The sequence below is a fragment of the Aulonocara sp. 'chitande type north' Nkhata Bay genome, linkage group LG8 (assembly GCF_057382095.1).
Source record: "Aulonocara sp. 'chitande type north' Nkhata Bay isolate Kocher_YH1m ecotype deep benthic linkage group LG8, A_spYH_male_GT1.1, whole genome shotgun sequence".
Taxonomy (NCBI): Eukaryota; Metazoa; Chordata; class Actinopteri; order Cichliformes; family Cichlidae; genus Aulonocara; species Aulonocara sp. 'chitande type north' Nkhata Bay.
This window is the reverse complement of record NC_141351.1, coordinates 3,915,043-3,931,747: the sequence shown is the minus strand read 5'-3', so window position 1 is coordinate 3,931,747 and position 16,705 is coordinate 3,915,043. Positions and strand designations below refer to the sequence as shown.

General features: G+C 41.2%; 1 protein-coding gene across 1 annotated transcript in view; it reads right to left on the bottom strand.

The window, feature by feature from the left end:
- pemt (phosphatidylethanolamine N-methyltransferase) overlaps positions 1-16,705 on the bottom strand; it is an 83,566-nt gene that overhangs the window by 9,760 nt on the left and 57,101 nt on the right. The window lies entirely within an intron of this gene.

Genomic DNA, 16,705 nt, shown 5'->3' with positions numbered 1-16,705 from the left:
CTCCAGAGCTGCAAATATGCTACATTTGTTACAGATATCATTACTGCTAAAGGAGGCCGAGGAGTAACTAAACATCTGACACAATGAGCAAGAAAGTGCAGGAGGGACAGGTGAAGTAGCCATGGTGCTAATGAGTCGGCTACGAGCTAAGCTAGGCTAGCGAGACAGTACAGAGACAGTGAGTGAATACTTTGGCTATAAATTAGGTAGTGAGTACACAGAAAGTGTGCTTCGGAGGAAGCACGTGAAGATTATACTATGAAAGAAGAATGTATTTAAAAGTTGTTAATTAAATCGCTAAGCAAATAAGCTACTCAGAAACACCACTGTGTTTGAGCAGGAACAGGAAGTGATACTCTACCACAGAGCGAGCGAACACCAAGTGACAGCGCCACCAAGCAGCAGCAGAGCGCACAACACGCTGCAGTCTCTGTTTGTCCCTGATAGTGGCTCCAGCGTACCACACGGTGATGGAGGAGGTGAGGATGGACTCGATGATTGCAGTGTAGAACTGCATCATCGTCCGTGTTGGCAGGTTGAATTTCTTCAGCTGCCTCAGGAAGTACATCCTCTGCTGGGCTTTCTTAATGACGGAGGTGATGGTGGGCTCCCACTTCAGGTCCTGGGTGATGGTGGTACCCAGGAGGCGGAATGAGTCCACAGAGGTGATGGGGGTGTCAGTCAGGATGATGGGGGGGAGTGGGGCTGTGTGCTTCCTGAAGTCCACAATAATCTCCACTGTCTTCTGGGCATTCAGCACCAGGTTGTTGTGGCTGCACCAGGACACCAGACGTTCAACCTCCCTCCTGTAGGCAGACTCATCCCCGTCAGAGATGAGCCCAATAACGGTGGTGTCATCTGCAAACTTGATTAGCTTGACAGATTGGTGGGTGGAGGTGCAGCAGTTGGTGTACAGGGAGAAGAGCAGAGGAGAAAGAACACAGCCCTGAGGGGAGCCGGTGCTGATGGTCCGGGAGTCCGAGACATTCTTTCCCAGCCTCACATGCTGCTTCCTGTCCGTCAGGAAGTCAGTGATCCACCGGCAGATGGGGTCAGGCACATTCATCTGGGAAAGCTTGTCTCGGAGATGGTCTGGAAGGATGGTGTTGAAGGCAGAGCTGAAGTCCACAAACAGGATCCTGGCGTAGGTTCCTGGGGAGTCCAGATGCTGCAGGATGAAGTGTAGGGCCATGTTGATGGCGTCGTCTACAGACCATGGACCATGGACCATTTTGAGTTACCAATTAACCTATCCCCACTACCTGCATGTCTTTGGACTGTGGGAGGAAGCAGGAGTACCCGGAGAGAACCCATGCAAACACGGGGAGAACATGCAAACTCCATGCATGGCCCTGGCCTGATGGTGGAAGTGGAAACTCAGGACCTTCTTGCTGTGAGGCAACAGTTCTAACCACTATGCTATCCTTATGCTTTAAAAAAAGAAAGAAAGAAAGAGCCACACAGGTCGAGGCACTGGTTGGGGACTATCTGGAAACCACTGATCGCCAGAGAAACATGTATTCCACAACTGGATGGTAAGTGGTAGGTTGCTGGCAGTCACTGTGAACTCAGTTACTAAAGGCCCATGGATTAATCTATGCAAATTACAGTGACAGCAGCAATATGCTAGCTACCCAAGCAATTACAAAGAGGTTTTTGGTGTCACATAAACACTAACGTTCAACAAACTCCAGCAACCACTTGCAAACTAGTTGGGGAATACTGGTCACCAGGTAAATACTAGGTTAGCAGACTGCTCTCTAGGCATATATGACTGATTTCACCAAATAAACATTTCCCACAAAAAAGATGTACAGGGTGGGCCATTTATATGGATACAACGTAATAAAATGGGAATGGTTGGTGATATTAAAGTCCTGTTTGTGGCACATTAGTATATGTGAGGGGGCAAACTCCTCAAGATGGGTGGTGACCATGGTGGCCATTTAGCAGTCGGCCATCTTGGATACAACTTTTGTTTTTTCAATAGGAAGAGGGCCATGTGACACATCAAACTTATTGGTAATGTCACAAGAAAAACAATGGTGTGCTTGGTTTCAACATAACTTTATTCTTTCATGAGTTATTTACAAGTTTCTGACCACTTATAAAATGTCTTCAATGTGCTGCCCATTGTGTTGGATTTTCAATGCATCCCTCTTCTCCCACTCTTCACACACTGATAGCAACACCGCAGGAGAAATGCCAGCACAGGCATCCAGTATCCGTAGTTTCAGGTGCTGCACATCTCATATCTTCACACCATAGACAATTGCCTTCAGATGACCCCAAAGATAAAAGTCTAAGGGGGTCAGATCGGGAGACTTTGGGGGCCATTCAACTGGCCCACGACGACCAATCCACTTTCCAGGAAACTGTTCATCTAGGAATGCTCGGTCCTGGCACCCATAATGTGGTGGTGCACCATCTTGCTGGAAACACTCAGGGAACGCGCCAGCTTCAGTGCATAAAGAGGGAAACACATCATCATGTAGCAATTTCAAATATCCAGTGGCCTTGAGGTTTCCATTGATGAAGAATGGACCCACTATCGTTGTACCCCATATACCACACCAAACCATCACTTTTGTTGTGCCAACAGTCTTGGAGGGATCCATCCAATGTGGGTTAGTGTCAGACCAATAGCGGTGGTTTTGTTTGTTAACTTCACCATTCACATAAAAGTTTGCCTCATCACTGAACAAAATCTTCTGCGTGAACTGAGGGTCCTGTTCCAATTTTTGTTTTGCCCATTCTGCAAATTCTGTGCGCCGATCTGGGTCATCCTCATTGAGATGCTGCAGTAGCTGGAGTTTGTAAGGGTGCCATTTGTGAGTAGCTAATATCTGCCAAAGGGATGTTCGACTAAGTCCACTCTCCAGTGACATGCGGCGAGTGCTACACTGTGGGCTCTTGTTGAATGAAGCTAGGACAGCCACTGATGTTTCTTCATTAGTGACAGTTTTATTGTGTCCACATTTTGGCAAATCCAACACTGAACCAGTTTCACGAAACTTGGCAAGCAGTTTGCTAACTGTAGCATGGGAGGTGGGTGGTCTCGTAGGGTGTCTTGCATTGACTCCACATTACACTGTGGAGCTGGAAAAACGCCAACCATCGTATCCTATTTATACAGGTGGAAAACAAGAGTGGAGGAATTAAAATATAGACAACTTAAATTAATGAGTGACATGTATTTTACTTTTTATTGTAGCACTCTACTTTCTATTAGTCTTTTTTACGCTAATAACTCAGAAAGCACCTGTATGTGTCTCAGGAGCTACACCTTACTCACAAGCCATCTGTGGGTGGGCATCAGAAACAGCAATCTTACACTCACTCGACACACTGACCTACATATATCTGATCAGGAAGTGGCACAGTGACACACATTCATTGTATGTTAAAGTGTGCTTTTGCACAGTAGCACATGCAGTCTTGCATAAGAGGAGGAAAAGCAGCGGGCATATTTAAGCAAAAACCTGAGTGCTGATGTAAAACACCTCTCATGAGGCACAGCAATCTGAATAAGAAAAAGCTAGTGACAAGCTAGAGCGCTGCCATTATATTCACTGTTAGTGTGTGTTGCAGAGCATTTTTGTTCTTTGAATTTGACACTTCACACAATTGATTTACATTTTTGCCACACCGTCTATTGAAGCTTACCATTCAAAGACTTGTTTGCCATTAGGATAAAGAAAAAAGGTTAATCAGAATCAATCAGAGCAGGACACGGGGGGAGCTGAACTTGACTTGCTGAACAGGCTTATGAAACTATCCACCCTGACCTAGATAAATGGGCAGTAATAAATTCAGTGCTTTTCCAGACTTATTCAAATGCAAGACCATGACAAAGGACACTGCACTGGCTCTGTAGCTCTATCTAAAAAACTCAAAATGAAAGAAGAGGAAATTTGTCCTTCAGCTTCAATATGCCACATTTGAACTTTAACTCATTTTAAATCATACAGCCATTCAGTACTCAGTAACCTGTCGCCTTTTTAATGTCAGTATTGTAAGCTTTTTACATTTTGCAGGTAATAACACTTATACAAGTTATCTAAGGGGGGACATTACTGTTTTACATATACCAGTTTGAGACACACTTAATCTATCACATCTGGGAACCGTGTGAATGTGTTTGACGTGGTGAGGAGGATGAGGTGAGGTGCCACAATGAGGAGACATGACGTTGACAAGATATCTGAATAGGTTTGTGTCTGTGGTACTTGGGGGGGGGGGGGGTGTAACTTGGATTACAAGTTAATCAGAATCAGAATCAGAATACTTTATTGATCCCTGGGGGAAATTATTTTTTGTTACAGTGCTCCATTTTAAACCAACATTAAGACAAGACAGACAATACACTAACTAAGAATAGTACAATATATACATATATATGCATACATACATACATAAGTCACTCATAAATAAATAGCTGAACAAGAAACATGTGTAGTTATAGCAGCAAACAGTGTGTTAAGTGGATGCGTTGTACAGGGAGATGGCCACAGGCAGGAAAGATTTCCTGTGTCGTCCAGTGGTGCTTTTCGGTAATCTCAGTCTCTCACTGAACGTGCTCCTGTGACTGACCAGCATGTCATGGAGTGGGTGGGAGGTGTTATTCAACATTGTCTTTATCTTGGACAGCATCCGCCTCTCCGACACCACCTTGAGGGAGTCCAGCTCCATCCCCACAACATTGCTGGCCTTACGGATTAGTTTATTAAGTCTGTTGGCATCTGCGACCCTCAGCCTGCTCCCCCAGCATGCAACAGCATAGAGGATCGCACTGGCCACAACAGACTCATAGAAAATCCTGAGCATTTTCTGGCAGATGTTGAAGGACCTCAGTCGCCTCAAAAAATAGAGACGACTCTGGCCCTTCCTGTAAAGTGCTGTGGTGTTTTTAGCCCAGTCCAGTTTGTTGTCAATGTGTACTCCAAGGTATTTATAGTCCTCCACAATGTCAACACTGACCCCCTGGATTGAAACAGGGGTCAAGTGTTTCCTGGTCTTCCTGAAGTCCACGATCAGTTCCTTGGTCTTTGCCACGTTGAGCTGCAGAGACCAAGGAACAGGGTGGAACTAACACCCTGAGCCTCTGAAGTTTAGAGTCTCAGTCACACAAACCTAGACCGGTTTGTGACCTCTGGCAATCTCCAGCTACTAAGGTAAAATGTTTATTTCCCAAATGTTTTTTTAGTAGTTGCTGGCAGTCCAAATGTGAGATCGGTGAGAAGGTACACACCAAAAAGCTCCCTGTAATTGCTTTGATTGCTAAAAGATTAGTTTGGTCGCCCATAGTTTGCATGGAAGATGCCAACTTGTCTGCAAACACTCACCACTTGCTATCTGAGCTGTAGTGAAACTTGAAAAAGTGCAACCCAAACAGAAAATGAAGAATGTTCATGTAAAATGATTTTTGAGTAAAAGTTGTGCCTTACTTCTGTAGCCAACATTTTAAAATGCACAACTTTTACTTTGAAGGTGAAAGGTTTCTTGAATGTGTTGCACTTTTTACAATTCCCCCACCGCTTGGTGAGAAGTTTGTACTTGAAGACAAGTTGGCATCTTTCTTGCAAACTTCTGACAAACAGAGATGGGCAGTAACGAGTTACTTGTAACGCGTTAGTGTAATCTGGTTACTTTTTTCAAGTAACGAGTAAAGTAAGGGATTACTATTGCAAAAACGGCAAATAGATTACCGTTACTTTCCCGTAGGAACGCTGCGTTACCGCGTTACTAAAACCGTGATTTTTTTGCGAGAATGTCTCATGACAGTGACGTAAGCGAGTGCGCCGTTGGTGACAACAGCTGTGTGCAGATCAACAATGAATCATATATCGATTGTGAGAGAGAGTATGAGCGTGCAGCGTTTAAAGCATGGAAGTACTGACCTTATCTTGAGTTTGATTCCATAAAAAGTGACAAAAACATTAGCGTCCGTTGTGCGTGGGAAGAAAACTTTTTACAGCGAAAACCCCCCCCCTAAACTTCCAAGCAAGCACCGAGTGCGCCATGACGTAATGGGAAACTCACAGAGAAACTCGCGGATTCTTCAACTGACCGCGGCACACCTGCACCAGGGTAAACCTCCGCCTGCCCTACTCCTGCTTTACAGGTGAAAATAGAGCAACAGGACTACTGAGTCTTTGACTTTACTTTACTTGCATCTATTTGAAAGAGTGAGTGTAAAGACACAAAAAATATTTTATTTTATGTGCTGGAATGTGTCGAAAATAGGTTTAAATGTTAAACTAATTTCTTCAAGTCAGAGAATGTTGCATATAATTAAATTTTTGCTTGATGCATAAAGTTAAAAGATTAAAACTGATAAAACAAGTTAAAAAAAGAGACTTTTCCATTTGATTACATTTTGTATGATGGATTATGTAGAAAAAGTAGAATTGGGCTGAAAGATCTATCACTTTATCACCTCTTCAGGTTGTAAATCGTGTTTTTAAAAAGTAACTAAGTAACTAAGTAATTAATTACTTTTGAAAATAAGTAATCAGTAAAGTAACGGGATTACTTTTTTGGGGAAGTAATCAGTAATTAGTTACTGATTACTTTTTTCAAGTAACTTGACCAACACTGCTGACAAATGCTGAAAACTGCTAGCTATCGGCAGGGAAGGTTTTGATGCAGCACGATTAAAATCTCTGTAACCAACTTTACACTCGTGACACTTCCAGCAACCTCAGAGTCCACAGAAGACACACTTTTCCCTCAGGGTGGTAGGGTCAATAACCAGTCTTTAGGTCTACTTGACAAAGGTTTTAGTAATCAGTTTGACAGCAACTGCCAGCAACCTCCAGCAACCACTAACCTAGTTGGGAGACACACATGTTTCACTAGTGAGTTGCTGGGTGCAGTCTTGGCTGTCAGTGTCAATATAACCTTAACCCCAATTCTAACCCTGTGCAATCAGAATATGTAATTTCTGTTGCTATTAAATTGATTTCAAGTCTTGGCAATCAGAAACAGTAATCAGACATCAAACATGCAGCAAAAATTATTAAAATTTTTCCCAAAAAAGCTGTTTTGCCTTTCTCCAAAATATAAGCGTAGGTAAATGGTAAATGGCCTGTATTTGTATAGCGCTTTATTAGTCCCTAAGGACCCCAAAGCGCTTTACACAACCAGTCATCCACCCATTCAAACACACATTCACACACTAGTGATGGCAAGCTACATTGTAGCCACAGCCACCCTGGGGCGCACTGACAGAGGCGAGGTTGCCGGACACTGGCGCCACCGGGCCCTCTGACCACCACCAGTAGGGCAACAGGTGAAGTGTCTTGCCCAAGGACACAACGACCAAGACTGTCGGAGCCGGGGCCGAACCGGCAACCTTCCGATTACAAGGCGAACTCCGAACTCTTGAGCCACGATCGCCCCAGGTAGAGTCGGTTATTCACTAATCATTAAGTCAGCCAGATTCCTAGCATCTCCAGTCTGCATATCAAAGTGTGGTCTAATAGCAAACCCCAATTAATACTGGGACTGGAGAAGCACGTCTGAAGTGATAAGACTGCTGAAAGAGGCCAACACCATCAGAAAACATGTTTATCACAAAAAGATGAAGATGAAGGCAGAAAAATTGTTTAGTTAGGTTGGCAGCACAAACAGACACTTTAGTGATCCAGTAATGTGCAAATCATGAACGAATCACTCACAATATATATTTGACACATTTGAGGAAAATACTAATAACATAAAATAAAATAAAATAAAATAAATGTTCCCTTTAGAAATCTTAATTTTTTTGCTCTATAAAAATAGTTGTTTTTCTTTTTCAATCACTCATCTTAGCAGTAGGATTTACATGAAAAGAGAAACAAATTAAGTTTGAGTGAAAATGTAAATTTTTTGCACTCTCTGGGCAAATGACTCAAAAAAACGATTCACTTTGGTGAGTGACTCATTCAAACTCGATTCAGTAAAAAGAATCGAATTTACCATCACTACTCTGATCCAGTTTTCTAGGCATCACATTTTAGTCCTTCTCAAAACCCGAAACAAGCAGGAGTTGAAAATACAAATTTAAGTCATAAAGTCCTATAAGGGAAAATATGGATGTGGGGCATAGCCACATTACTTGTGTTGTATGTTAGTCATTAATAGTAGTAACCCAGTAAGGTTTATGTTGTATGCTTAATGCAAGAAGATGAGAGCAACAACAGCTCTCCCGTGACTTTAAATTTCTGTGTCAATTTAGTAATAACTGGGATTACATTTGATTCACATCTTTCCCCAGCTTCAAATTTGACACACGACACTGGCTTCTGTGAGGCCCACTGATTGCGACAGACCAATCTGACAGGGTGAGTCAGTAGACCTTGTGTAAATTTCTATTTAACACTGACCCATATAACAAACTGTCATAATTACAAACAACCCCCCCCCCCCAAAATTCCTTATGCCACACTGGAACATCATCGCCATTTATTGGTATGACGCAGTGTTATATTCATCCCATTTTTGTGATTGAAACTGCTCTAGAAAAAGAAGCAGGATATTTCTTATTAGTAGTTCATGACCTTTTAGCTGTCTGGCTTCCTATTCTGAGACAGAATGTTAGATGATTTATATGAAACAATGGTGATCTCTGAAGCATACGATTCAATGAGACAGCAGTTGTCAGTTTGCTGTGAGTTAAATGTCTGAATAAATGAATGCTATATTTGAATAATCGCAGCATATTATATTCAGTCCATCTGTAAGTCTCGCTCGACATGCTGTTAGCGAAATCTCATTGGAAGTATTGTTTATGAATATGAATGTGCACAGTCTGTGTGAGCGATTCCATATGTGCTCTGTGTATGAAGCAGGCTGCAGATGTGCTAATCCTTCTTTGGCATAAGCTTGGACAACCCTGCGTCGTCCTAAAAGTTAGCGTTTCTTTTAAAAAAAGAATACATTTAAATGTAAAAGAAAAACAACAACTTGCTCCTCAGCTCACAGTTGAGGAAGAAGTAAAAGTATTAGTACTTTGCTATAAAAATTGTAACATGAATAAGATGTAACTGACAGACTGCATGTGTATTATACAGTTTGCACACTGAACATGAAACCTTCAGTCTGCAGGAATATTTAGGTCACACACTCATCTCTCTGGCTCTCATTGATTTTCATTGGCAGACACTGTTCCTGGATAGACCTCAGCCTGGGAAAATATGGGTTAATGAGTATTGATCTAGGAATAGGCTACTTAGCTAGTCCCTGAGTGATGTGGCCGCAATCGACGTCAAGATGTCAAGTCAACAAAGGCTGATTTTATTTTTGAAATATGGGTTACTATAACAAATAAACTATATTACATTCAGGTTAGCAGCTTTGTGAAGCTCCTTCATAGTCAAGTTATACAAAGAGAACATTTCATAACTTGATTTTTTTGCTGACCACTGTTAAACAACAGAAAAAGAATGTGCTAACTAACAGGCATATGACTGAAAAAAGATTTGTAATGTGGTGATATTTGGTGGTCCCATACAAACACGAGAGTCTTACAAAGCCAGTGATGACTGTCAAAAAACCTTGGGTTGGACTCCTCTAAATAGAAATCTGAAATGGGATCCAGTACTCTACAGTACCTCCATCATGTCACAACAGATGTACGAGAGCAGTTTATTGTGGTGGTGACCTTTGAAGAACAGGTGTTCTAACATGCTGTGAATGACGAAGCTATCATGTTTACTTTCAGCACATTGCTACCTTAGCTTAAGTATGTAGCATGATAATATTTGCTAATTAGCATTGTTTTGCTATCTGGCTTTAAATCAAGATTTCAAGTATTAACAAGAATATTAATATTAACATTTCATCCTATTTCATCCTGATGAAGGCAGACTGCTGGGACGTCTGTGGCATCGTGCTTGTGTGCACATGAACACTCCAGTTAGCAAACATGCTAAAATCTCTGCATTCAAGTGTGGTCACTACTGGGTAATGTATTACACATTACTAATTACTTACTTAATTACTCTCTGGAGAAAGTAAATTTACTCGTTACATTACTTTCTTGTCACTCTGTAAAATTACATGAAACCTACTGTCACACAATTACCAGTTAAATCTATAAACCAGAGGCTACAGTTCCAAACTCCAGTCTGTGGATGGACTCGGGAAACTAAGCTAAATCAGCTTAACTGATATCTTAGCATTATAACCTCTCAGCCAAATCAGGTCTCTGAAAACAAACAAACAAATGAACTAAAAAAACAATGGTAAACATGAGTTTTAACAATTCACAGCATATTTGAGCAACTCATAGAATTAAAAATACACTTTAGATGTCTGAGCAAAAATTTCGAGATGAGGAGAAAAAAGTGAATGTCAGAGTCTGTGTGTCTCTCTGGGTCCAATTTATACTATAATCTGACCTAAAATAGCCATTTAAAAAAAGCTTAGCACTGACCATCCACTTATATACTTCATAGCCTTATTACAGATCACCGGAGGACATCAAAATCAAGTACCATGTTGGGCTGGAATTCTGTAAAATACACCCAAGCAGTAATTGGTATAACCTTTGAAGAAATGAGGAGAACAGAAAACATTCTCCGGTCTCAGGTTAGCCGGTTGATGACGATATGTGGGTTTAAAGGAAAGATTCACAGAGGTTACAGCCTAAGCAAAAATCTAGTGAGTCAGACAGTCACACAATATCACCATTTTAATTGAACAGCACTTTAAAATAGTGCAATTATCTTACCTATGATTGACAGCTCATGTGGAGGTGGGAGATAACAGAAATGTTTATTTGGCACATTCTCCTCTCTACATAATAAGAAAGAGAAGCATTCTTAATGGGATATTGCACTTGCATGAGTATCATCTCTGATAAGTCTTTATCAGGTCATTTCTTTGAAGCAGATATGACGCATATGTAGATGAAAAATTTATTAAAGCAAATGAAAGTGACAAAGGTGTCACTTCACATCATAAATTCTTCAAGAATTTTATATCATGTGGAAATGGCTTTTAGTGGATCAACAATACCTTTAGAAATATAATACAGTGCTTCTGGACAGTATTCACAGTGCTTCATTTGTTCCACATTTTGTTATGTTACAGTCTTCTTCCAAAATGGATTACCGTATTTCCCGGACTACAAAGCGCACCTGAATATTAGCCGCACAAGCTAAAATCAGGGGAAAATCCTGTTTTGTACATACATTAGCCGCACCTGACTAAAAGCCGCAGGTGTTTCAATGTTGACTTATCATATGTAAGAGAATATGCACAAAGGGAATTGTCAGGAAAGAGATGGCTGTTTGGAGACACACCCCTTTTATTAATATTTTGAAAAACAAGTTATGGGTACATATTTGCACATGTAGTACATAACAGTAACCTACAGCACACCAGAAAAATAGATTCGGACTACCTTTTAGGCTCAGGTGCAGTGACACGGCTTTAACAAGAAGAAAAGTCAGTCATTCACCATCTTTCTCTTCTTCCTGCGCTCTAAAACCACCAAAGTCCTCTTCTCCAATGTCGGAAACGAACAGGCTCAGGATGGCTTCGTTATCCACTCTCCGCTTCTCTCCTTCGTTGTCACTTTCAAAACCAAAGAAATCCTCGTTGTCAGTGTCAGAGTCGAACACCCTCAGAAGGGCCGTGGCGGTGTCCTCCTCTCCATCATGCAGCAGTCCAGCCCTTCAAAATCCGTTGGTGATCGTGGATGTTTTCGCACTTTTCCACGCTGTCAGAATCCACCGGTGGAGTTGGGCATAACTTGCTTTTCGCAAGTTTATCGCCGCTCGTCATCCACGCCTCCCGCTGAATGCGTAGCGTTAATTTGAAGTTTGTTTTTCGCGCTACTTCGTACGGCACTACGTTGCCTGGCGGACGGACATGTGACTAACATACCACTCTTGAACCCCGATCCTTCCGCCAGGCAACGTAGTGCCGTACAACAGCGAAACAAACAAAACAAATCGTCTTACGATATGACAAAAATCATGGACAATCCATAGAAAAGCCGCACCTGACTAAAAGCCGCAGGGTTCAAAGCTTGTGCAAAAAGTAGCGGCTTATAGCCCGACAATTACGGTAAATTCATTTTTCACCTTAAATTCTATGCCCAATACCCCATCACCAAAGTGAAAAAAGCTAGTATTGGTTTCCTTACAAATTTATCAAAAATAAAAAACAACAATATAACAAGTAGATAGCCATTGACAGTCTTTATAACATGACACTCAAAACTGAGCTCAAGTGCTTGATGTGCATGTGAGTCTGTCTGTGGCAAATTCAGTTGATTGGACATGATTTGAAAATGCTCAATTCAATTCAATTCAATTCAATTTTATTTATATAGCGCCAAATCACAACAAAAGTCGCCTCAAGGCGCTTCATAGATACAGAGAAAAACCCAACAATCATATGACCCCCTATGAGCAAGCACTTTGGCGACAGTGGGAAGGAAAAACTCCCTTTTAACAGGAAGAAACCTCCGGCAGAACCAGGCTCAGGGAGGGGCGGCCATCTGCTGCGACCGGTTGGGGTGAGAGAAGGAAGACAGGATAAAAGACATGCTGTGGAAGAGAGACAGAGGTTAATAACAGATATGATTCAATGCAGAGAGGTCTATTAATACATAGTGAGTGAGAAAGGTGACTGGAAAGGAAAAACTCAATGCATCATGGGAATCCCCCGGCAGCCTAAGTCTATTGCAGCATAACTAAGGGAGGATTCAGGATCACCTGGTCCAGCCCTAACTATATGCTTTAGCAAAAAAAGACTCGTCTATATAAGGTGCCATAGCTGACAGAGCATGTCAAAGTGCAAACCAAGACATCAAATCCAAGGAATGGACTGTTGACCCCTGAAAGATTATATCGAGGCACAGGTGTGGGTAAGGGTATAGAAAACTTAATACAGCACTGAAGGTCCCCCAGTGGTCAAAGTGGCCTCTATCATCTGTAGAAGGAAGAAGTTTGGAATCATCAGAACTTTTCCCAAAGCTGGCTGCTCAGCCAATCTGAGTGATCAGGAGCCACAGGCAGAGATGTGACCAAGAACCTGATGGTCACTCTGACAAAGCTCCAGAATTGCTCTGTGTAGAGAGGACCACCTTTCAAAGGGACAACCATTTCTGCAGAACTCTACTGATCAGACAATGGCAAAGTGGCCAGATGGAAGCATTTCCTCAGTAAAAGGCACATGGAAGCTCACCTGGATTTTGCCAGAAGATACCTAAAGGACTCCAAGACCATGAGAAACAAATTTCTCTGCTCTGATGAAACAAACATCTTTGGCCTGAATGCCAAGTGGCATGTCTGGAGGAAACCAGACACCACTCGTCACCTGTTCCTACAGTGAAGCATGGTGGTGGAAGTATCATGCTGTGGGGATGTTTTTAGGCAGTACAAACTGGGAGACTAGTCACAGCTGCAGGAAAGAGGAATTCAGCAATGTACAGAGACATCCTTGATGACAACCTGGCCCAGAGCACTCTGAACCACAAACCCTAAGAACACAGCCAAGATAACAAAGGAGTGGATTTGGGACCACTCTGCTGAAGACCCTTGAGTAATCCAGGCAGAGTCCAGAGTGGAAACCCAATTAAATATCTTGTGAGAAATCTAAAAATGGCTGCACACAAATGTTGCCCATCTAATCTAATGGAGCTTAAAGCAGTTCAAAGAAAAATGAGAGAAAATACCTAGAAACGGGTGCACCAAGCATCATACTCATAGAGGCTGTAATTGCTGCCAAAGGTGCTTCAAAAAACGATTGTTCAATTCTGTCAATACTTATTAATGTGTTATATTTTTGTTTTTATTTTTTTTATAAATTTGCAAGAATTTAAAGCAAAAGTATTTCACTTCATGGAGTATGGAGTGTGCAGAATTTTTAGGTGAAAATAAATGTAATCCATTGTGGAATAAGATTCTGTGACAGTGCTGTGAATACTGTCTGGATGCACTGTACATTATCACTGAGATAGAAAGATAAAACCATCAGCCATCTGCGTATTTTATCTCCCTTTCTTTATCTTCACATTGTAACTTGATAAATCAGCTGCAATAACCCTTTCCAACACTATTTGAGTAGTCTGAGGAATACAAGCATAGATCTAGGCTGTTCCATTGTATTGATTTATGCTGGATAGTCTTCTGTACTGAGTGCCCCACTTGTTGAATGCTGCTCAGCACCCTAATTTTTAGATGAAAGTCTGTATGTCTGATCGAGCCATTTGTTGAACCACCTGCACTCTCTGTTCACATTTATTGATCTTTCTTTTTGTCAAACAGTGGATGATTCACAAGTTATTGCCAATAGATTCCGTTCTTTCTTTCTAAGCCTCATTTTTATATTCTTCACCAATGCTTCAATGCTCAGTTTATGTCTCATATTTTAAAAACAAAAAAACCCAACTCCCTCTTATTCTGAATGGCATGAACTATGATTGAAATGACACACAGTGGTAGCTAACAACTGGTTGGAAAAAATGTCTTTTGTCCAAACTGCAGGAGGTTGCAGGCTGTCCTGGGATGAAATGGGTCACAAAGAAAGTGCAAACTGACAATGTCCTGATCGCTGTGGTTGCTAACAGATTGCCAGTTACCTGTAGTCTACATGGAAGTTGCCGAAAGGTCTACGAGTGCTCACTATCTTACCACGGAGCAGAAAATGGAAATGGAAACCATTTGCTTTCCAAGTAAAACTTGTGCTTCACTACTGAAGCCAACTTATTTCAAAAAGTGTTACATTTACTTTTGTGTCACAGTCTTCACAGTTTCACAACTACCTGATCAAAAGCTCGCAAGTATTTGCAGACAAGCCAGTGTTTTCCAAAGAAACTATGTGCAATCACGGCGATCTGCTAGCAAGCAAACCAATCACGAGAAGGTTTTTGGTGCGACCCCATACACCTTTTTGTAACCAATATCACCTGGCGACAGGCAACAATCTCCAGTAAACACTCTCAAGCGATCAGTGAATAATTATTTAATAATTATCATCAACTCAGCCACAAAGTAAAGCTACAGATCGGGGTCGCACAGTGCTGAGGCAGATAATGTGGAAAAGTTGCTAATGCTCTCCAGACTCAGACCTTTGCTGATATTACCTTCAACAGAAACACTGTGGGATGGGAGCTTCATGACCTTGGTTTCCATAGACTAGCAGCTCCTGTAGGTCTAGTCTGTTAGTGGCCTGGTATTTTTGTCCATATAGGGTATATATATTTGAGGGCTTATTGACAAACAGGTGGGCAGCACATATGAAAGTACTTAACAACAGGTGAAAACAATATGGAGAATCTGAGAAAGACAAAGAGAGGAAGCAAAACTATCAGGGCACAAAATACATCAGATATTCTAAGTAAAACAATAAATAACCAAAACAGACTGACACAGACATGGTTAACAATGTCAAGAGGACCAATGTGACAACAAAACACAAGGAGGCACAGGCAGACAAACTGCTACTAAAAATAGTCAAGGTGTTAAACAGAACACAAGAGATCACAAAACGTTAAATGGTAGAATAACCATTATAATCAATATCATAAGAACTAAAACTTCCAATATACTAGAATATGAAACAAGAAATCAATTCAACAAGTACCAGACTAATATGACAAAACTAAAAACTATTAACCAAAGATCAAAAATATAATGAAGACAAAACGAGAAAACAAACGTAGGAGCAGTGAAACTGCTTCACGCTGCATTTCAGAGATTTATGATTACACACTGCCTCTGCTGGGACACTCTCCACATACACACCAAAGTAGGCACCACAGCTGTATAAAGCAACAGGCTAGTGCACAGTTGTGTGATTTTGCCAGAAGCAGAGAGTGACCTTCTGAAAGTCAGTGTTGTTGTTCTCTCTTAGTAAGAAATAATAATCCATCTCACAAGCATAACACATGACTGCAGTCAATGATGCAGCTAAAGAGCAGCATTCACCACACTTTTTAATCAGCTGGATTTTACAATTGTAATAAAACAAATTATATTTACTTAGTTCTTATAAAATGTGAGGAAAAAGAGGGAGTCACAGAGGGGTACTATCTGATATTCAGTGCTCTTTAAGCAGCTGGTGTTCTGTGTACGGTGAACTAATGTGGACTAAGTCGTGACAGATGATGATGATGATGATACAGACTGCAACTCCAACGCTATGCCATCAGAATGTAACAACTTTTGAAAATTGTTCTTCCAAGTCATGAGGGCAATCAGGACACCAACCCCCTACCAAATAATTAAAACTTATAAACATTAGTAACTTTTTTACTAAATACACTGTAGCTGCACTTTAGCTGTTTTTGGAAAAACCCATGCCATGACCGCATAAATGTAATTACATGTGTTGTGAACACAGCCCACACAGATACAAATGCTGGCAATGGAGTAAGAAAGTAGCGTGGACTTGTAGGTTCTAAATACAGTCATCACGCATGTCTAAATTAAGCTGAACTGTATGATTAGAAATGTAAAAATTCAACTGCATTTCACTTGAAAATCAAATTTCTGTTACTGTAACATTCCATTGCAAACCTCTGGTACCAGTGCTGTAGCAGCATCATCATTGCAGACAGTCACGGTCATAAACCTGAAGGAAAATACGAGGGCAATCCCAAAAGTAAGGTCTCCTATCATTTTAGAAATACAAACAACCATTTATTTTCCATAATATTGACATCATTTTAAGGCTTGAAGACTTATTTATTTTTCTAAAT